At 47.4% G+C, this 22,356-nt stretch overlaps 1 protein-coding gene across 2 annotated transcripts in view; it reads left to right on the top strand.

Annotated features, from left to right (window-relative positions):
* The window catches only part of NEXMIF (neurite extension and migration factor), a 215,662-nt gene that overhangs the window by 130,325 nt on the left and 62,981 nt on the right, over window positions 1–22,356 (top strand). For both annotated transcript variants that reach the window (XM_082208205.1, XM_082208204.1), the window contains exon 3: window positions 4,837–4,895. The gene's annotated coding sequence lies outside the window, so the exon portion shown is untranslated. The remainder of the gene's footprint in view (window positions 1–4,836; window positions 4,896–22,356) is intronic.

Raw genomic sequence — 22,356 nt, 5'->3', positions numbered from 1 at the left:
GGCTGCTCAAATACAAAACTGCACTGTGTGCGCAAATAAATGTACAGACAGAGATCAGATTGTAATAGCTAAACTTAATCAAATAATTGTTTTCTTTCCCCCGAAGGTGAAAGCAAACAAACATAGATTCCTGAGAATCCTGCTATTACAACTCATTTTATTTCTCCCTCCCAATTTAGTAATTTTGCATACTCTAGATTTTCTTCTCATTCCTCTTCTAATTTTGTGGTCCTCTTGCTGTCTAGCTAGCTTCCTTTCTCTGTCTCCTTTCTCCTCCTTATATCTTTCTCATGGCTTCTTTAGGACAGAATTATATGATAGCCTGTGTGTTTGGTTCACTTGCTCTTTTCTCCTGCATTGCCCTGGCCTGGTCTTGTGGAGGAGGCCACAGAGCAAGGCAGATCCATTGTTGCAGCACCATGGACAGCAACTAGCGCTGGAAGTGACTTGAGCACTTGTGAGTCTCTCCCATCTCTTCGCCTAGACTGTGCCCCCTTATGGGGAACTTGGAGCAGTGGCTCCTAATTTTTTTTCAGAGAACCCTTTTGGTTCCATGAACTCAATCCCCATGCCCCCACGCCCTCCAGCCTACCCTATAGAAAGCATTATTCAGAACACTGAGTTGCACAACCGACTAAGGAAGGCAATAACACAATAGAATTCAAAGCAGTAACAATTAATTACACATTTTGTCAAAATCCAGTTAAAAGTATTTAGTTTAATTAATTCAACTAAACTGGTGAACTTGATCCAATGATACCAATCTGATAGACATTTATACCTCCAGTGCCCCCTGCCCACCTTTCCTTTTAGTACCCCTTGGTAATCCCACTGCTCTCAAGGGGCATTATTACCCAATTTGGGGGCCTTAACCCTAACCCTTAAAGGGTTGACCCTGTGGCCTGAAGATGGGCATGTCTTCTGCATCTCTGGTATGCTACCTGTTCCCCTAGATTGGTGGTGTCCTGTAGAAGGTATTCAGTTCCTCACAATGAATGGAAGGCATTTGTGAGGGCTCTGACGCCGGTCCTACACAGACCTTGATACTCTGTGGAATAAGGCTTGGTAGACTGTTGCCTACTAGCCTTGGGTTCAGTGGTCCCTTGATCAGCAGCACCAGGCTCAGATCAAAGTACCCAGCCTGGCTCCTTAACTGATGACACCATAGCCTCTAACACTGTGCTCTGGTCACTGCCAGACTCTGGGTACATGACACCCATCAAGGTTAGTGGTGTGAACGGAGGATGTCTCATCATGCATTTTGGCACCTGCAGGTGGAGATGGCTTCACATGTTTTGTGTCACTGAATGTCACAGAAAGAGGGAGAGAGAGGAAATGCAGCCCCCCCCAATCGTGGCAAACAGCTGTACACGGGCCATACATGAAGTGGCTTGTAATTCTTATACAATGCATTTTAGGTTCTTTCAGAAGCGTGTAATGATAATGAAGTTGAGGATGGTAAGTTTTCTGATTTAGCAACCTGATAGGTGAGATAGAACTATGAATTTTTTTTTTAAAGGGGAGAGGAGAGAAAAAATAAAAAATCATGCCCAGTTCAGTTTTTGTAAGAGATTAACTTAGGTGACAAGCCTATGTCATTTATCAGTAAACGGGGTGGGGAATGGCTGTAATAGTAATCCACCCACCTTCCCCATTTTGTATAATGATCTTCAGCTAATTAAACTAGCTCTGGCTGGAGGAAAGAGATCAGAATGGTAGTGCTTGATGACTCATTTTATTAAAACTTCACCATGCATTAATAGAATATTATGGAAGGTTCTCTGCATGGAAAGTACTCTATCCTTACAGTCATAACTCCCCCAAGTTCTTTTCAGTTCTGTTCCTTTGCTCTGGCCTGCCTCTTTCAGAATGTTGCTTTCTATTTGTTGTTTATTGAACTTATATCCCAGCCTTTTTTCCAAGGAGCTCTAGGTTGCCTTTAATTCTCACATCATCCCAGTGAGGTAGGTTAGGCTGAGAGTCAGTGACTGGCCCAAGGTCACCCAGTGAGCTTCATGGTACAGTCAGGATTTGAACCCTGGTCTCCCAGGCAGTGGCGTAGCGTGGGGGGGTGCAGGGGGGCAGCCGCACCGGGCGCAACATCTGGGGGTTAGGGGGCACAAATCCACGGGTTAGGGGGCGCAAATTCATGGGTTAGGGGGGGCGCAAATTACTTGCCTTGCCCCGGGTGCTGACAACCCACGCTCTGCCACTGCTCCCAGGCCCTAGTCCAACACTCTAAACTCATGCTGCTCTAGAGCAGAAGCCCTGTTCAAGCCTCCATGCACCGCCCTGCTAGGTCATCTAGCTCCACATCTTCCCCCTCCTTTTTGGGACCCACCTATCCCCTCCATGACATCTTCACAGGACTTGTAAGCGATTTACAAATATATAAGATACCAAACATCTTGTCAGTCAAACGACCCAACCAGCAATTTATATGAGCATAGTCCCTGTTGCATGATTTCTTCAGGTTGAATCTTATTTCCTGGTCAGTAGAGTAGTATGCCCTCCCTATGTGTAGCCCCCTAGACATATCTTATTTTGGATCCAAGGCTCCATTCTGCAATTCGTGGATCTTTTCCTTCCCCTTGCTCTGGATGACAGTCCTCTCTCCCTCTGTTGTTCTTGCCTGTTCCTCCCAGTCCACATTTGCTGCCCAGATTGGGCTACCATTGTTGTTTGGGTTTTAGGTCCTGCTGCCATCCATGGAGTGCTGTGCTCTTTTTGCCATTTGCCTCTGTGTGGATTAGCCATTGCCACAGAGACTGCAGACTTCAGTCCAACATATTGTTACATGCCACCCCAATCTCTGAGCGGTGTGAGATTCCAGGGATTCCAGGCATGCTTTACTCAGGGTTTCCTTTTGGAAAATGAGGCATAGCTGAGACTGTTGTGTCTCTATGGTTTATTTACAACCTGGTTATATATACAACCTGAGCCTAAGATGAAGGGGTTTATAGCATTATACTTCAAGAGGTTCCTGCTTCTCCCATAGCTGCAGCCCTGGATTCAAACAGACACCAGCCATGGCTCTCTTTCTCTGCTTCCATCTTGCTGTGCTTAACAGACTGTCACCTCCCCACCTAAAGCTCATCCTGCCATCTGCAATTCTAAGCTATTGCTAACAAACTCAAAGCTGGAGGAAGAGCACCTCCCAGGAGCCCTTGGCAAAGTCTTCTCTCTCTGGCTTTCCTAATGGCCCATTACCTTCCCTGTGGCTTTGTCTTTGGCTGATTTCCCCAGGTGATTTCCTGAACACAAGAAGCTGGTTTCACCTGTATTTTAACACTTTGCAAAATCCAGTGTCTGGCAGCCAATTTTAACACTCCAGACACTGAACCACCCTGAGACCTCTGGGTATAGGGTGGTATATAAATAAATAAAATAAAATAAATAAATAAATAAATAAATAAATAAATAAACTCACTCACTCACATTGGGCCCAGGAATTTAAGAGGATCTGGCACCTACAAACCCACACACCCACAACTCATAACAATACCGAGCTGTTAGCTTTTGGCTCAAGGTGCAGACCTCCACCCCCATCCCAGTCGGCACTTTGTCCCAATGGGAAGAAGTTGGGGACTTTTTGGGAGATGCATCCTTTATGGGTTATGCAATTACTCAGTATGTGGATAATTATAGATGCTACATATTACACCGAGAAGTAATTTTATTGCTAATATTAACATTGCTATTAGATAATGCTGATTATATTTTGCACTAAGAGGACTGAAAAGGGGATGGCAAGAAGAGATGAGGCGAGTTCTCTTCTTTCTTGCCTGTTCTAGAAAGAAAGAGAAAGAAAGAAAGAAAGAAAGAAAGAAAGAAAGAAAGAGATGTGTGCTAGAGTATAGTCTTCCATTCCACAGGGGGAGAACAGCTGTGTCAGGGCTATGAAATACATTGAGAGTGATAGCATTGAATTACTGGGTGCATCTGAGGCAATGTTCACATTGTGGCAATTTCACCTCCTTCAGTAACAGAACAGGCCGCCTTCTATTATGATCATGGATGTATATTTTATTTTATTTTAAAGAGGAAGAAATGAAGACAGAGCTTTGGTTCAAAGTGTGTGTGTGTGTGTTTAATGCATGCCTGGTGATGATGATATTTTTCTATGAACAGCATTCTGCTGCTTTTAAACAATGAGTTGAAAGATTCCTGTTTGAGCAAGGTTGATAATGTAGAACAGTGGTTCTGAAGGCAGGAGGTGAGATTACCTGGGGAGGCTGCTAAGAGGCATGGAGGCAGCAGGGGGCCGCTGAAGGTGTAAATGACTATCAGACTTTGAAGAGCTGGCATCGCTGGATCAAGTTCATCAGTTTAGTTGAATTAATTAAACCTAATTGTTTTAACTGGGTTTTGAATATATGTGCAATTAATTGTTACAGTTCTGAGTTTTAGTTGGTCAAGCAAACTGCTATTCTAAATAATGCATTTATTTATTTATTCATACATACATACATACATACATGCCACACCTTTTTCACAGTTGGAACTCAATATGGCTTTCATATGGTAGGGTAGGAGGCACTGGGGATGAGCTTATGGAACCAAGGGGGCAGTGGCCCCAGAAAGTATAGGAACCACTGGCATAGATGGGGAACCTTTTTCATCCTGAGCACCACACTTCCTTAAGGGGAACTTTCCAGAGGGGCACATGCCAGTGGTGGGCGGAGCCAAAGGCAAAAGTGAGTGGAGCTAGAAGGAAAAGTAGGAGGAGCAACAGGTGTGTCTTTCACCTTTGACAGTAGGCTGCATTTTAGCCACACAAAACTCAAAAGATTTCTGAATACACACATCTTTCTCTCTCCCTCTCTCCTAATTTAGATAATCAAGAAGCATCATCATAGTCCCAGGATACAATCCGGACAGGCTTAACATTCTAGGTAGGTGTGGAGTTCATCTTGCCAAATCTCTGTGTTTGCACAATGTTTGGGAAAGTGTTAATTAGAAATGTGAACTGAATGAAATTTCTCACCCATTCCCAGGTGGAAGGAGCCCCAAATGGAGCTGCCGCTAGGTGGGATTTAGGGAAAAACTAGAAATGGGCTTTTGAGAGTAGTTGTCTGCTTTCTAATTGGTTTATTCTGACTTCAAGTATTATGATCTCATGGTGGTGGTGATCCAGGGGAAATCACATATTTGTTGTTTGATTCTGACAATTTGGTGACACAGCCGTGAGATTTGCAGCGGCTGCCCAAAAACTGAGGAGAAATTTTAGTAAGGTTAATATTGTGAATTGCAATGTGTGTTATTTTAATGTGTTGGTTCCTTTCACCTTTCATATTTAGATATTTTCTCATTTTTTAACCTTTGTTGTTATCATCATCAGTGCTTTTTTTCCTTAAAAAAAATGTTTTAGGGGTACTCTCATTAAACACTCGCTTCCATCTGAAACTCAGGAAACACCGTGACAGGAAATGAGGCCACCATCAGGGATAGCAACAGAACTGATGGTTCACCATTCTAGAGAAGAAACTATTTTTTTTAAAAAAAGATTCTGTTTCTTGATTCACAAATTGTTTAGGGGTATGCGTACCCATGCTTCCCTCCAGAAAAAAACATGGATTATTATTATTATTATTAGTAGTAGTAGTAGTAGTAGTATAAAAGGTAAAGGGACCCCTGACCATTAGGTCCATTCGACTCCGAGGGAGCCGGTGTACAGCTTCCAGGTCATATGGCCAGCATGACTAAGCCGCTTCTGATGAACCAGAGCAGCACACGGAAACACCCTTTACCTTTCCACTGGAGTGGTACCTATTTATTTACTTGCACTGAGTGCTTTTAAACTGCTAGGTTGGCAGGATATGGGACAGAGCAATGGGAGCTTACTTTGTCGCGGGGATTCGAACCGCTGACCTTCTGATCGGCAAGCCCTAGGCTCTGTGGTTTAACCCACAGCACCACCCACGTCCCTCCCAGTAGTAGTATAGAGTAATGTAAAATTATATTTTGGTTGGTGCTGTTCTTTAATATTGTGTTAGTGTATATATTTTTTCTGTGGTTGATATGACCATGATGGTCAACACAACATCAGTAAGTTAAACATCTTTGGTGATGTGCACATTGACACTGCTAATTTAATTAGAATAGTATACTTGCTAAGGTGGAAGAGACAATGTTTAATCTCTAAAAAGAGACATGCTTTTTTTGTCCTACAAGTTTCTGTCCATGCCTTAGAGAGTGCAAGGAGGGACAGGGCAGGATGCAGGAAAGGGAAGGCACTCTGTGCATGCTCTATTCTCACTGTCTAGAAGAAATGCTTATTGATTACCAAGCCTAGACAGTTTGCTGACCCCTGGTTAGGTTCATTTTGACACAATTGCATAACAACACAAAAGTTGTTGAGCTTTTTTTTGGCAAAGGAAATGCCAACATCTAAACATCGGTTTCTGACTGCAGTATTCCAGCTATGTCTGGGAAATTGCAGACATATGGAAACCTTCGCATAACAGCCATTTCCAAAATTACAATGCTAGTTTAACACAACTGCATCAGGGTAAATACATTAATGAGACATTCTTGCTGCCATGAGTTTGCAAAAGGGAATTGCAGCATTCAAGCACCCACTAATATGGTAAACCTTGCAGTCATGTAGCTTGAGGTGACACAGGAAAACAAAGTTAATTGTCATGCCTTCTTGTGCATCCTCTCGCATGTATGCTCTCAGCAGCCAACAAGACCCTTTAGTACAAGGTCCTTTTCTAACAGCACATCAGTAGTAAGAACATACAATGAGAATCACAGCAAAGGAATAATTACGAAACACACACACCAAACAGCTGTGTTGAGTTGAATAACAGATTTAGAAAATGCAGACTTTAATTAATCTGTGTTTTCTGCTGGGATTTCAGTACCATCTGATTTGCCTTTCATGGATGAAAAGTATAATTGTAGCTCCCCCCCAACACCACCTCCTTGTAGCTGCAAGTTTATCCTCCCAAGAAATTGATTCAGTTCTTCTGTTTCCTAAAGAAAGCTCAATATGAAACTAATAGTACATGGTGCAAGGCACAGATAATGGACTAGGTCTAAATGCCAGCATCGTCAGAAAGCTGGAGCAAGCGCTGCGACGAGAGGCTTTCGGAAGTGCCTCCTGTCAGTGCTGTCCGTTAACAGTTTGACATGCTGGTTTATGGATCCAGAGCTACGTCTTAAGAAATAGCAATGGTGTGGAACTTACCACTCAGTAGAATGAATTGTTTGTGCAGTAGCCCAGTTTAAAAAAAGAAGCAGCAGCATATAAAAATTTATTCTTGGAAAGGGCCTTGATCTAACATGCAGGCAGGTGTTAGTGTCAGCTTGGACTTAAGGGTTCAGCTGGCAGCAAAACTCGTTTGCTCGCTGATACAGAACTGAACTTGGGCCATAGGGCACAAAAGCCTTAATACTGTGGAATTTCAGTGCAGCAATATGACCATCTCAAATGGAAGTATTCACAAGTAATTTCACTGTTAGGAAAGATCGACATCAGTTTTGTTGTGCCAATTGTCTGTTCTCATTCCCAATATTCAATCACACTAGCACAGGGCTTCCCAACATTTGGCAGCATATCTGGAATTCTGAGTGTGTGTTTGTGGATGCAGCCACAAAATGATTGCTGTGAATGTGTGTCTGTTCACAAAATGGCCACTGCGGTAGGAGAGGCAAGTCACAAAAGCATCAGGCAAATTGGTGAGAATAAAAGACAAGTAGTTTGCCTAATAGCCTAAGTGCAAGGCAAGGTGGGTGTGAACTGCAAAACATAAAACCACATGGAACCTGTCTGCTCCATCAGTGTACCCATTTCACAGAAACATGCTAAGTAATTCCTCTAAAACACTTCTGAATAAAATCTTCAAAAATGTATTTGTTTGCCTCAGGTTAATAGGAAAACCATCCCCAAATCTATTTCACATGAATTCATAACCAAGTCAATTCCTGTTTAATTTTCAGTCTACTCATTTCTCCTTCAAGCCAACTTCCACCCACTCCAATCTCCTCCTCCTCCTCTCCAAACCACAAACCAAACACACACTCTCTTTTCCTCCTAGAAATACCACCACCTGCACATACCTTTTATTTCAACACCAACACACACACACCTTTTGTCACTCAGTCCGAAACATACACATTATCTCTCTCTCACAATGCCCCGCCACTCTCTCACACATCACATGCACAACATATGTTTAAAGCACTTTTATATCACTTGAACAGCTTCCCATGTTAAAAGTGCAAGGAATGGTAGCACTATCAGGGGTCTGCTAGCAACTCTCAGTACCGTTAACAAACTACAGTCATACCTCGAGTTACAGACGTTTCAGGTTGTGTTTTTTTGGGTTACGGATGTGCCGAAACCCGAAAGTACTGGAACGGGTTACTTCTGGGTTTCGGCGTTCGTGCATGTACAGAAGTGCCGAATTGCAACCCGCACGTGCGCAGAAGCGGTGCTGCAGGGTGCGAACGCTGCAGGTTGTGAATGTGCTTCCCACACGGATCACGTTCACAACTTGAGCATCCACTGTACTGTCTCCAGGTTTCTTGCCGGGGGGTGGTGGGTGGAGGTAAAGAGACACTATTACTGGTAAAGCCTTCTAAGAATACCTTGACTGGATGGTTCAGGTGTAGCTACAGACATGTTTCTCCTTTCTCCATCTTCTCCCCTGCCTTGGAAGCCCCCTCCCCCCATTCTCCCACACTCCCATTCATTCTCATTGCTGCCCACTGTCGTCCCCTCCCAACAACCCTCAAGCTTACAAGGCAGCAACAATGGTGGGTCCAGCCTGTGGAGAGCAGGTGCCCCAGCATATTTAAGGGCTTTCATGTGGCCGTTGCCTTTAAATGGCTGAAATTCAGACTTAATTGTTTATTTGGAGATGTATGCCAAGAGATGTATATATATTAGGGTAGGGGGCAATGGGGGTAGGTATATGGAACTACAGTACTGCACCATGCTGGCTGTACCTATTTCCCATGTTGAAAGTTTTGTCCTGCAACTAATTGACTTTACAAGGAATCAACATGACACTTAAAATTGATGTTTATTTTCATCTGATATGCATAATTTTTAGGCATTGCATTAAAATCATCACAATCATTTAAGACTTTTTAACACCGTCAAAAATAGAGGAAGTTGGTGTGAGTTTTGACATTTAAAGTAAGGGCTTCGTGTGCAAAGCCAAACATCTAGTCCAGTGTTAGGCACCCCATTTATATTCAGAGTGTAATTTCAGATGGCTGCTAATCTGAACAAGATAAAAAAAATCATCTTGATGGACTTCAAAACTTGTTTTAATTAAGTTTCCCCTTTCATCTTACCAAAGCCCTGCATTAGTTTCTGCATTCTCTCACACAGATAAATGGGAGAAGTCCCAATTACAGAAAGACATGCACAGTCCCAACGCCACTCCCCGCCCCACAGAAGGAAGGCCAAACCAGGATTATTATCTCTGTTTTCTTGCCACTTGAGACATTAATATTGCAGAACCCCTGAGAAAGGGGGGAGCAATTATACAGACAGTGACTGGGAACACTGTGAAGGCTCTGTGAATGAGTGGCTGAGCCAGTCCATTTATTATAGAAATCCTTTGGAAACAAGGGTATATCAAAAGGGGTGTGCAGGTGAGGGAAGCTGGACCCTTCCTTTCCCATGCCTTAGAACCTATAGCTCAGTGGTAGAGCAATCTGCTTTGCACATAGAAGATTCCCAGGCCAATCCCTGGCATCTCTAGGTAGGACTAGAAATGTTCCCTGTCTGAAACCTTGGAGAGCTGCTGCCAGTTAGTTTAGGCAAAACTGAGCTGGTACGACACAGTATAAGCCACCTTCCTACCTGAGCCTGTGTCCCCCTTGCTTTCTATGTAAACAGGGCACATATATGCTATGGTGATTAGTGGGACACCCAGCTTTATGCATATTACACCAATGTTAAAATACTGACATTGACTGCCTGCTAGCTGCTGAACCACGTTCAGTTTCAGGATTCTAGCACAAGAGCGCTGTCCTCTCCTGAAATTTCCAGCAGCTGGTATGGGTAGAGCAATTGAGCCATTCAGGAAAGCGAGAAACACATCCCAGCCACACAGTGGTTCTGGGAGAGAGATAGTGGGCCATTTGTCTCCTGAGCCTGAAGGGACATCTTCTGGTGGGTAGGGGGAGATGGGGGAGAAGCACTGTGCTTGCCCTCAAGGCATAGCCGCTTACTTTCTTACCTAGGAGCCTTTGCAAGAAGGCTGCACACAGTAGTTCCAGCTTTCTGAGTTTATGTATAAAAGTGGCAAGGGGGTTGCTAGGTATTCATTCCATCAGTTTCAGGGTCTCTTTGGAGTATTGCCAACAGACCTTTCAGGAAATCTTTTTTTAATGCTCCCAGTTTCCTTTTCATGTCATTTGTATGAATTGTTAACTTTGAATTGTTAGTGTTATAGTGATACTATTTTTAAAAAATGTATTATGTCTACTGCACTATTTGACCAATAGTTTCCTGTAAGCTGCTTTGAGAACAAGTGCATCTGTGGGAAATGTGGCGTATAAATGATCTATGACTAAACCCTGAGAAATGTGTGGTAAATGAAAGGCAAAGTCAGCCCACAATTAAAAATAAATAAATAATAATAATAATTAAAGGTTATTAAAGGCAACCTCTTTATTTGGCCCACCTAAATGCCACATTGATTATTTGCATGATTTCAAGTTGTCCAGACTCCTTCACCAGGCATCATGCTAAACAAAGCAATGGGTGGGAGGTCACATATAGAAGGCAAAATATAAATTAATAACTAGTAATATATTTATCAGTCCTAGTGGTTGATGAGAGCTGTTGCCACCAAGCCCTGCTTGTAAGCTTCTGAGAAACAGCTGGTTGTCTGTTCTTAGCCACAGGCCACTGGACTAGATGGACCTGCTTCCTGAACCAGCAAGGACTTTCTGTGCAAAGCGCAGGGGTCTTATTTTCTCGTCTTCTTAACTTCTCTGCTTTTCTAATAACTATTGCTGCCTCCCCTGCCCACCCACCTGATCCTCTGTCCCTTGTCTCCTAGTGTAATACTACGTTCTTGCAACATAACACAGGTGACTGCATTTTGTTAGGAAAGTGTCAGCTACATTTGTCAGCATAATGGTTCCCAAGCATTTCCTACAGGGCCCACCAACCATTGGCATTTGATTCAGGCAGCTGATTTTGTTGGTTCTGATTGCTGCTGTTCATCTTTTGGTTGTTGAGTTAGGGTTTTGTTTTGTTTTGATTTATCATTGTACTATGTCTTCAATGCTAGAAAGGCATCTGTCAGGGGTTCAGAAGCAGAGACGCAGAGAAGGGTGGAAACAGAGAGCGAGGGGGAGGAAGCCGAAGGGAGAATGAGTGATGATGACGAACCGAGATCTCCAAGCCTAAGCAGTGAGTCAGAGGACTCCCAAAAGGGAGCCCCAGTGAGCAGAGCAAGGGGGGGATCCGGGGGGACACCCCAGGAGGAAGGGAACAGAGGAGATTCAGAGAGCAGCAGCTGGAAGTCGGGACCCACGCTCAAGACTGAGAGCAGCAGGGAGGAAGGCAGCCAGGCATCGGGTTCCGGAGGCCGTCAGCAGGAGGGAGGGCACGAGTCAGGGGTGGTCACGCCCTCCTCAGAGAGCGAGGCAACGGTCAAGAGGAAAGTAGAGAGTTGGGCGCGCGCGCCAAGTTCAAATGCAGCGGAAGCTGGAGCAGTAAGCAGCCCGGAGAGTGAGCCAGGTCCCAAAGCCCGTCGAAAGGAAGCGGAAGGATCAGGGGGGTCAGCGTCAGAGGAGAGTAGAAGGGAGGAGTCCCAGGGGGGCAGAAGGACCCAGAGACGTAGGGAGAGGCGAAGGAGGTGGAGCAAGGCTAGGGTATTAAGCTGGTGTGCAAGAGGCGGGGACTCAGATGGGTCTTCGCCGACCTAGGGCAGAAGGTGTAGAGCTGCACGCTGCAGTTCGGAAATGAAACCTGTAACTCAATAAAGACTCTTTTAAAGTGGACGCTGTGTGGCGTGGTCCTACGTGAGCTGGGACCTGGTAGCAGCTCTGACAGTAAGACCCATCTCTTCAAAGCTTCAGAAACCTGAAACCTCGCAGCGGGAGCAGAAGCCGCTAGGGGAGGAAGAGGGGTGTCTGTAAGCAAGCTCACAAAGGTTAGCAAGATGACGGAAGAACAGAGGATCTCCGCGTTGCAAGAGGCAGTGACCCAGTTGTCCTCAGAGGTATTGGCTTCCAAGAAACGGGAGGAGGAGACTACAGCCGCCTACAGAGACCTACACGCCAGGTTTGAAATGCTTGTTAAGCAAGGGCAACCGGGACCCAGACCGGAGGGCGTGGGATTGGCACGGAGAGCAGGAGGGCTTGTGGCTCACTTCGATGGGACTTTGCAACAGTACCCTAATTTTAGAGCAGACGTAATGTGCGCACTGCAACTGCTGGCAAAAGACTTTAGAGATGAGGAAGAGAAGGTGGGGTTCATATTGTCCCATTTGCATGGGGATGCCAAAGCCTGGCTGCGCAATTTGTGGAGGGATAAAGATCCGGCGCTTCAGAATGCAGATGCCTTTATCAAAGCGATGGATGCGTGTTTTTTGTCTACTATTGATGTGGATCTTGCCAGACGGGAGATTCATGGACTAAAACAAGGGAGGGCGAGCGTCCGGCAGTATCACGCCCGATTTTTTGCGCTGGTCAGTGCTTTAGAATGGGATCGGGATTCGCCCCCTGTCAGAGACCTCTTCTGGGAGGGTCTAAGTTCTGCGGTTAAGGATGAAATTGCAAGGGGGGAGAGGCCCCGAAGCACGCAGGAGGTGGTCCAAAGGGCGCTGACTGTGGGGGTGAGGCTGGAAGAACGTCCATGGTGCAGAGATGAAGGACGTGGAGGGCGCGAAGCAGCGAGAAGTTTCTCTTTCGTTCCGAGGGAAGCAGCGCGTGCGCAATCCACACCTCCGCCAGGAGGGGGAGGGGAACCGATGGAGGTTGGAGGTGCAAGGGCTCAGTCAGCAGCCAGAGCCCTAGCACCGGCAGCAGTGAAAGCGAAGCCTCCTAGAGGGAACAGGAAGTGTTACATCTGCGAGGATCCAGGCCATTTGGCGAAGGAGTGTCCCCGGAGGCTCCACAAGCACACTGCAGCCTCAGCAATGGTGACTGCAGCAACGCAGCAAGGAGAACCACAGCAGGGAAACGACGATGTCTGGCTGGAGACGGAGGCACTGGGGCCCAGCCAGACGCATCTGTGAAGCAGTCCCCAGCGATATTGCACCCCACGGATCCCCTCCCACCCAAACCAGTAGTGCAGCTCACAGCATCTCTCCAGCTACCCGACGGCGTCACTATCGAAGTGCCGCTTTCTGTGGATTCTGGAAGCAACGCAGACTTTATAGCGCAGAGCTTTGTGGAGCAGCACGCTATACAGCTATTGCCTGCCACTCTGCCCCTGCAAGTCGTCACAGTGGATGGCAGAGAGTTGCTAGGGGGGCAGGTGGTGAAGCAGACGCCACCGATGGTGATGCGCCTTGGCAACCACAGGGAAGTCATCAGTTTTAATGTCACCCAACTGTCGGACACGCCCATTGTGTTGGGCATGAGTTGGCTGGACAGGCACAGTCCGACACTGGCTTGGTACCAGAGACAACTGATCTTCGGCTCCTCTTATTGCGCAGAACACTGCATCCTGCCCCGACGGGAGGGAGAGGAGGAGGAATCACAACTGCAGTTGGGAACGTTGCAAGCGGTCCCCCACAAATACGCGAGCTTTTTGGAGGTCTTCTGCGAGAAGGAGGCGGACAAGCTACCCCCTCACCGGCCATATGACTGCAAGATTGACCTCCTACCGGGGGCGACGCTGCCGAAGGGGCGGCTATACTCCATGTCTGAAGATGAAATGCAGGAACTCAAACAGTTCATCGAGCATAATCTGGAGCGTGGCTTCATCAGAGAGTCCAAGGCAGTGGGGGGCAGTCCCGTTTTCTTCGTGAAAAAGAAAGACACGCCCCAAAAAAGACTAGTTGTGGACTACCGCCTTTTGAACCAGATGACCAAACCGTCTGATTACCCCATGCCCAGGATTGACGACCTCCTCGCGACGGTGCGCAAGGGACGCGTGTTCACCAAGTTGGACCTGCGAGGGGCGTACAATCTCATCCGCATGCGGGAGGGCGATGAGTGGAAGACGGCCATGTTCACACCGCTGGGCACCTACGAATACAGAGTTATGCCCTTTGGATTACAAAATGGCTCTCACTGTTTTCAAGCTTTTATGCATCACGTGTTGGAGGGACTCCTCTACAAGACATGCGTCTGCTTCCTGGATGACATCCTGATTTTCTCTGACTCGCAGCACGCTCACGACCGAGACGTGAGGGAGGTGCTCAGCAGGTTGCAACAACATAGACTGTACGCCAAGCTGGAGACGTGCCAGTTCGACACGACGGAGGTGGATTTCCTGGGATACAAGTTGTCGGACAAGGGGATAGCCATGGACAGCACCAAGGTTCGTGCGGTATTGGATTGGAAGAGCCCGCGCAACCGGAAGGAGGTCCAGCGGTTTGTCGGCTTCGCCAACTTCTATCGCAAGTTTATCAAGGGGTTCGCGATGCAGACGGCAGCAATTACGGACACGCTCAGCTCCAAAAAAAAGAAATTCATCTGGACGGAGCAGGCGGAACAGTCCTTTCAAGCGCTCAAGCATCTCTTCGCATCGGAGAAGCAACTGCTGCATATCGACCCCAGTAAACCGTTGAGGGTAGAGACAGACGCGTCAGACAGAGCCGTGGGAGCTGTCCTGCTGCAGCGAGACCCGCAGGGGGTGTGGCGGCCGGGAGCGTTCTACTCCAGAAAGCTCAGCAAGTCGGAGCAGAACTACACCATCTGGGACAGGGAGTTGCTGGCCATTCATGCAGCTTTCAAGGCGTGGAGGCACTTCCTAATCGGCGCCAAGCACACGGTGCAGGTCTGCACGGACCACAAGAATCTGGAGCACTGGCGCACGGCTCAGTTCCTGAACCAGAGGCAGATACGTTGGGCGGAGTTCTTTGCTGACTTCAATTTCCGAATAGAGTACGTCCCAGGCGACACCAACATCATGGCGGATGCACTGTCCCGAAAACCGCAATACCTAGAAGAGGTGACGCCAGCGGCGGCCAAGCACATCTTCGCACCGACGGCGTGGGCGTGTGCTTCAGCTACAGTAGACCTGGATGCGGTGCGACGTGCATTGCGGGACGACTCATTCGCGCAAGACAAGATGGCGGAACTGCTCAGAGGCACGGCTACCACGGACGAGTTCCAGGTGCGGGACGGCTTGCTCCTACGCAAAGGGGCTGTCTATGTACCAGGAGACGACCTTCGCGCCAAGGTACTGCAACAGTTGCACGACGCACCCACGGCCGGTCACTTTGGCACAGAGAAAACGATGGAATTAGTCGCGAGAGACTTCTGGTGGCCCAGGCTGAGAGGAGAGGTCGCGGACTACGTCGCGAGGTGCGACACCTGCCAGAGGGCCAAGCCGGTACACAGACCACCGGCGGGACTGTTAGAACCGCTGCAAACACCGTTTGAACCGTGGGAGAGGGTGGCCCTGGACTTTGTGACGGATTTACCCAGCTCGAGAGGCAAGACAGCTGTGCTAGTGGTGGTGGACTTGTTCACCAAGATGGCACATTTCATTCCGTGTGCGAAGGTGGCCACGGCGGAACAAACCGCCAAACTGTTCATAGATCACGTGTTCAAAGTGCATGGCCTGCCACGGTCTATCCTGTCCGACCGCGGACGCCAGTTCATCTCGTCTTTCTGGCAGAAGCTGATGGGTTTTCTAAATGTCAAGGTCAATCTGGCATCAGCAAGACACCCGCAGACCAACGGGCAAGCAGAGAGGGTCAATGCCATCATGCAGCAGTACCTGAGATGCTATGCCAATCAACAGCCTGCGACGTGGGTGGATTACCTGCCGCTAGCCGAGTTCGCTTACAACAACACGAAGCACGTGTCCACAGGAGTGACGCCGTTCTTTGCCAACAATGGGAGGAATCCCAGAACCTTCCCGGGACTGGAGAGAGTGGGGGAAGGAGAACCACAGACGGCGGACGCGTTCGCGTCAGAGCTGCAGGCGGTCCACGATCAACTCAGACGGCAGCTGGAGCTAGCTAAGCACGCCTACAAGGTGCAAGCTGACAAGCACAGGCGGGTTGGCGAAGTGATCCAAGTGGGAGACTGGGTCTGGTTGGCAGCCCACGCAGTGCCGACCAGGTCACTTGCCAAGAAGAAGTTGGGGCACAAGCAGATCGGTCCGTACCAAGTCGAAGCGCAGATCAACCCGGTAGCCTTCCGACTGGCGCTGCCGGAGGGTTCCAGAATGCATCCGGTGTTCCACAGGTCGGTGCTCACTCCCTACAAGGCACCTCACAGGTTCCAGGAGCCAGGGACGGCGCCAAGTCCGCTCCGGGAACGGACGGAGACGCGGGAGGTGAAGCACCAGGACCACATCAACGAGGTCACGGAGATTTTGGACTCCAGATGGGGGGAAGAGGGAGTCGAATACCTCTTAGCCAGAGAGGGCACCCGGGCCAGCGCCAATAGCTGGGTACCAGACTACGCTTTGGAGGAACCCCTGCTCAAGGACGAGTTTCATGCCCTCTTCCCACACAAACCCATGCCAGCGAGCTTCTTCGACGACTGGTTGTTCACACCCACACTTTCTTCCAGCACGTTCCATGGATTCGACTCAGAAGGGGAACCCGCACGGAGCACCCGTTCCCCAGAAGGTTCACCGGCAGGTTCGGCATCAGGCAACTCGTATTGGTGGGACGATCGACCAGAGGAGCAATGGCGCAGGAAGTGGCTGGAGAGGCCAGGTCGAGCGACCGACGCAGAGACTGACATGGACGTGTTCGGGGAGGACCTCGGGTTCGAGCACGGCGGTACAGAGATGGAAGAGCAACAAGTCAACGTCGACGACCGCGAGGGGGAAGACTCGGAGGTCTTCAGTTGGCGGCCACCCACGGGGAGCGACCTGTATCCAGCATTCCCTCCCATGATGATGGAGCGCCCAGCACCCACACCTGACAGCGGGGAGGGGGGAAGGGGGGGCTTCGAGGGGGGGATGGATGTCAGGGGTTCAGAAGCAGAGACGCAGAGAAGGGTGGAAACAGAGAGCGAGGGGGAGGAAGCCGAAGGGAGAATGAGTGATGATGACGAACCGAGATCTCCAAGCCTAAGCAGTGAGTCAGAGGACTCCCAAAAGGGAGCCCCAGTGAGCAGAGCAAGGGGGGGATCCGGGGGGACACCCCAGGAGGAAGGGAACAGAGGAGATTCAGAGAGCAGCAGCTGGAAGTCGGGACCCACGCTCAAGACTGAGAGCAGCAGGGAGGAAGGCAGCCAGGCATCGGGTTCCGGAGGCCGTCAGCAGGAGGGAGGGCACGAGTCAGGGGTGGTCACGCCCTCCTCAGAGAGCGAGGCAACGGTCAAGAGGAAAGTAGAGAGTTGGGCGCGCGCGCCAAGTTCAAATGCAGCGGAAGCTGGAGCAGTAAGCAGCCCGGAGAGTGAGCCAGGTCCCAAAGCCCGCCGAAAGGAAGCGGAAGGATCAGGGGGGTCAGCGTCAGAGGAGAGTAGAAGGGAGGAGTCCCAGGGGGGCAGAAGGACCCAGAGACGTAGGGAGAGGCGAAGGAGGTGGAGCAAGGCTAGGGTATTAAGCTGGTGTGCAAGAGGCGGGGACTCAGATGGGTCTTCGCCGACCTAGGGCAGAAGGTGTAGAGCTGCACGCTGCAGTTCGGAAATGAAACCTGTAACTCAATAAAGACTCTTTTAAAGTGGACGCTGTGTGGCGTGGTCCTACGTGAGCTGGGACCTGGTAGCAGCTCTGACAGCATCTAATATATAATTATAATAAGTTAACAAAAAGCATCATTCTGTGCCCATTGTGATGAGATGCCTGTCAGTTCCCACCCATGATGTGGAGGTGAAATTCCTTTCGCCTCCGAGGTAGCAAGGTCCCCAGGGACACCTGAAGGGATGCTGAGTAGATTTATAAGCCACAGGGCAAAGGTGATGTGCTAATGCTTTATTAAATGACCCACATAAGTGATGTAAGATCTTCTCCCCTAAGCAGGCATTTGATACAGAGTAAAGCAAGAGTGGTCTCATTTTAGTCAAGAATATAAAGTAATTGTGTCATTACATAATCCCCATCAGAGGATTTGCAGGGCTCATCATAGTCCTGTATCCTCACAAATTTGGGGTGGAGTGGGGTGAAAGTAACAAAAGACAAGGCAGGTTGCACAACATCAGTGGCTATGGCCTAAGGGAGGGACGCTGAGAGGGGGGTTTAAAATTGTGGGAGAGATCCTTCGCATAGTGTGTTTTACTCCTGGAATCAAGGGTTGTCTTCAACATGAAGTACCAAATCCAATGCAGTAATTTAGCACAGGTATTTTATTTGAAAGCAAACACCCATATATGCACGACACACATCAGCTGAACTCAACCTTCTCTTAACTGAACAAGGTAACTGGCAGCCTAGCTCTTAATATTCTGTTCATTTCAAAGATACAACAACATATATAATGTAACATATATCCTCCTGGGTGTGTGTGCAAAGGGGTGTTGCATAATAGGAGAGAGGAAGAGGCATGGAGTTTTGAAAAAGTAGACAATAACAATGACAATAATCCACCAACAGCATACAAATCAATATGGCTAACCTGATCCAAAACACCCACCCACCCCACTCACACACGAAAACAAGGATCACCACAGCCAATTACAAACAAAGAACCACACCCTAGGCCAACCCCAACCTCTCTCACCGCCAAAGGAACACAAGTGAACAGCACAAGCAATGCTGACACCAAACTCTACATACATTAAACATAATAGAAACACCGCCACCCGACCCCACCCCATCCATCTTCCCTCTCTCCAACCCCCCTTTCTTCTTTCTTTTTTTCTTCTCCCCCTAATGCCTCAACAAATGAAACAGATTTGTAAAAATGTTACATGGAAAAAATACGAGAGACATTACACATACTTCTGTAAAACAAGAAAAATTTTAATTAAAAAAAAAAGGAGGGAGTAGGGAGCATGGGATTGAAAGGAGGAACTGCAGGATAGGAAGGGGTGGTGGCTACATACTTCAGCAGAAGTGAAAAGTTTGCTTAGTAGTTGCAGCTCATAGCAGGAGGAACACGAAGGGGGTCACCAGGAGGGTGGTCTGTGCACAGGGGTGGGTTGCACAAAAGGAGGAGGCATGGACATGGGGATGAAGGTAAAAATGGGTGCAAAATAGGACTGCAGAGTAGAAAAGGGAAGTGACTTCCAAAATGGGGTTGGGAAGGTGAAAAGCAAGCTTAATAGTTGCATGTTGTGGGGAAGCAGAAAGCTCTAGGTGGTTAATATGGAGTGACTGGCCAGGGGGTTCATGAGTAGAGCGAGCAGGGACACAGCCCTTAGTAAATGTAATGAATGATATCTAGCCTGGCATTTCCTGTTTCCCACAGTGGCCAACCACACACCTCTGGAAAGCCCAGGAGAATGGCATGAACACAGCACAAGCCCTCTCCCACTGCTGTATTCATAGACATAGTGTCCATCCTGGATGTAGCATACTGCCATCATGATTAGTAGCCCTTAACAACCTTACAATACCCAAATTAATCTCCTTAGAGCAGGGGTAACTATTATGGTGCCTTCTCTATGTTGTGGATTGCAGTCTCACCATCCCTGGGGCTGTTGGAAGTTGCAATCTACAACATATGGAGAGCACCACATTGGCTACCACTGCCTTGGAAGAAGAGGAATGCTGATTATGTGGTTGTGGCAGTGCTGCTTTCACCTGCAACCCCACTTCTGTCCTGGGATTCCAAGACTTTCTAATGGTCCCTCCAAGTGGGCATGTTGCAGCCACCTTGCTGAAATTAAGTGGGCCTCATTCTGGGTGGTATGTCACCTGGGAACTTCAAGTACACCAACTTGAGTTCCAACTTGAGAGATAGGATTCAGACTAAATAAATAGAACAGGAAATGTTAAGCAGTGGCCTTAAAGGGGGGAGGGAGCTCCCTCCTGCAGTAATCATTGTAAACATTTAACCGTGGCTGGTTTCGAATTATTGGGTCATGTTTTATAGATGGGAGGGCTTGGCTCCAAAGGTTAGGGATCATAGTCGAGGATCATTACAAGAAAAAGCTTGGTGACAGAACCATGATTAGAAGCAATCATTTCCTGACACTTCAAAGACCTATCTGTGTTTCTTTTTGATCTTGGTCAGAAAATTCAAACAGCAGCCTAGAAGACTACTGCTGCCTTGGTCTAAAGATTTCTGAGTGCTTAAAATGCACCAAGGGAGAGTCTTTCCCGCACCCCACCCTTATGGACAATAAACCGTAGCAGATTGTACTGGCACCCTAGCCCTGATACCATGATGGCCTACTGCCTGAGAACTAGTTCAAAGTAATTATATGCCACGGGATTCATTCACAAGGAGCCACAAGTGCCATCATGTTATGTTTTTGCATTATTTCTCTTTGCACAAGGCAGAAGCTAGGTAAGGGGGAAATGTAATCCTAAAGGAAAAGAGGATTGTCATAATTGTGTTCCTGTGTGTCTTCAGATTCATCTAAGACCTGAAGTTATGTTTACTTGTTGCTTCTTAAAGTACCACCACCATAACAACTTCCTTTCTCTTCTTCCTCCCTTTCCTCTTCATTTTCTTCTTCCTCCTCCTCCTCCTCCTCCTCCTCCTCCTCCTCCTCCTCTTCTTCTTCTTACTCTTCCTTCTCCTTCTCCTTCTCTTCCTTCTCTTCCTCCTCTTCCTGGTACAATAAAATTGAAAATGGCAAGGATGGGTGGTAGAATAGGTGAATAATTGGAGGAGGGATTTTTCATATCCTCCCATCAATCCCCTAACATTACAGTGATATCAGGTGGTGATTGTCAGGACTTCAAAGCACCTCACACAGCTTCCAAAGAGATCTATGATGCATTGATAAGAGTGTCACTGATCAGCAGCCCTGAAGTATCACTTATCAGCTGACAGGAAGGGACTTCAAGCCTGCTTTCTGGTTGCACAGCTGTGTTCCCCAGCAAATTCAGCCATTCCTGTACTTGTTCCACTCCCGACAGGTGACCATGGCTTGCAAAAAACAGCTTTGCAGACCAGATTTGGTCAGTAAGTTGGAGGTGTACCCCCTCCCACTTGTTCCCTCAACCTTCTGTAAGCCCTGGGGATTCATGGGCCCTTGTCAGGCCAATTTTGATGGGATGATATTGCAATTTATGCACTTCTGTCCCACTGTACATATATAACCCCCCCCCCCCTGAGTATGTAGAAACAACTCCCCTTTTCTGGGTGGCCCAAAGTGTTTCTAAATGGCTGGATAACCAGCCACCCAAATTTCCTACTGCAGGGAATGATTTCAAGCATCAGATATTCAGAACTCTCAAAAAGTTTGATGAATTAAAAATAAGGAATATGGCCTTTTAAAAAAATAACCATGATTTACAAAAAGCTTATTGCTTGGTTATCTTTTTATCATTTGTTTTGCTTCTAATTTTTCCTCTTTCTTGCTGTTCACCATAAGGTTTATTCACACGCATGATCAGACTGCAAGCTTAAGGAACCTGATCAATAGCTACAGGGGTTAAAGAAGCGTCCTTGCATTTATGAACTGCATAAGTGCATTAGGGAGACATTTTCAAATCAATGGGCATAACAGCCGAGTACTGGGCGAGGTGCTTGACTTCATCGCACTAGTTGAGCATTGCAAATTACTTGTTGCAAAACATTTAATATATGTGCACCTGCACCCCTAATCAAAGCAGAAAGCTTCGTTTTCTTGTGTGCATTTGCAAATTATAAAAAAGTGGGTATTGACTTTGGGAATATTGTCTCTGTTAATTATTTGGGGAATAATGTCTGCAGCAGGAAAATAAAATAAAAACTAGACCAGGCAGCAGAAAATAAGTGATTAAATGCAGTAGATTAGATTCCGGATCAATCTTGGCACCAGAATAAGAGCTGGTGTTAAGACTGTTTTTAGGACAGGCCAAGGTATAAGCTTTTTAAATAAGTAAAATAATTGTGCAGAATGAAATGGCATAATTTTCTACTATGTGCTTTTTAATTTTTTTTTAATTCTGCACCCCATCTGTAACCCCTAAACACATTGCTTGTAGCAAACTAGCACACAGAAGAGAGAGTCGTAGTGTATATTCTGTTCTTGGTGTGCTGCTTCACTAAATATGGGGGAGTTTAATGTCTGGTGAGGAACATTCAAAAATAGGACCCTTCACCAATGGTAAGATGAGACAAAGTCTAAACCTAACATTGCTGCAATTTTTAACCTGTTATCATCACAATAGGGCTTGTACAGCACTTACATAGT

The sequence above is a fragment of the Podarcis vaucheri genome (assembly GCF_965113315.1).
Source record: "Podarcis vaucheri genome assembly, chromosome: Z".
Lineage (NCBI taxonomy): Eukaryota > Metazoa > Chordata > Lepidosauria > Squamata > Lacertidae > Podarcis > Podarcis vaucheri.
Note: the sequence above shows the minus strand (reverse complement) of the source record. Positions and strands in the feature narration are given on the sequence as shown.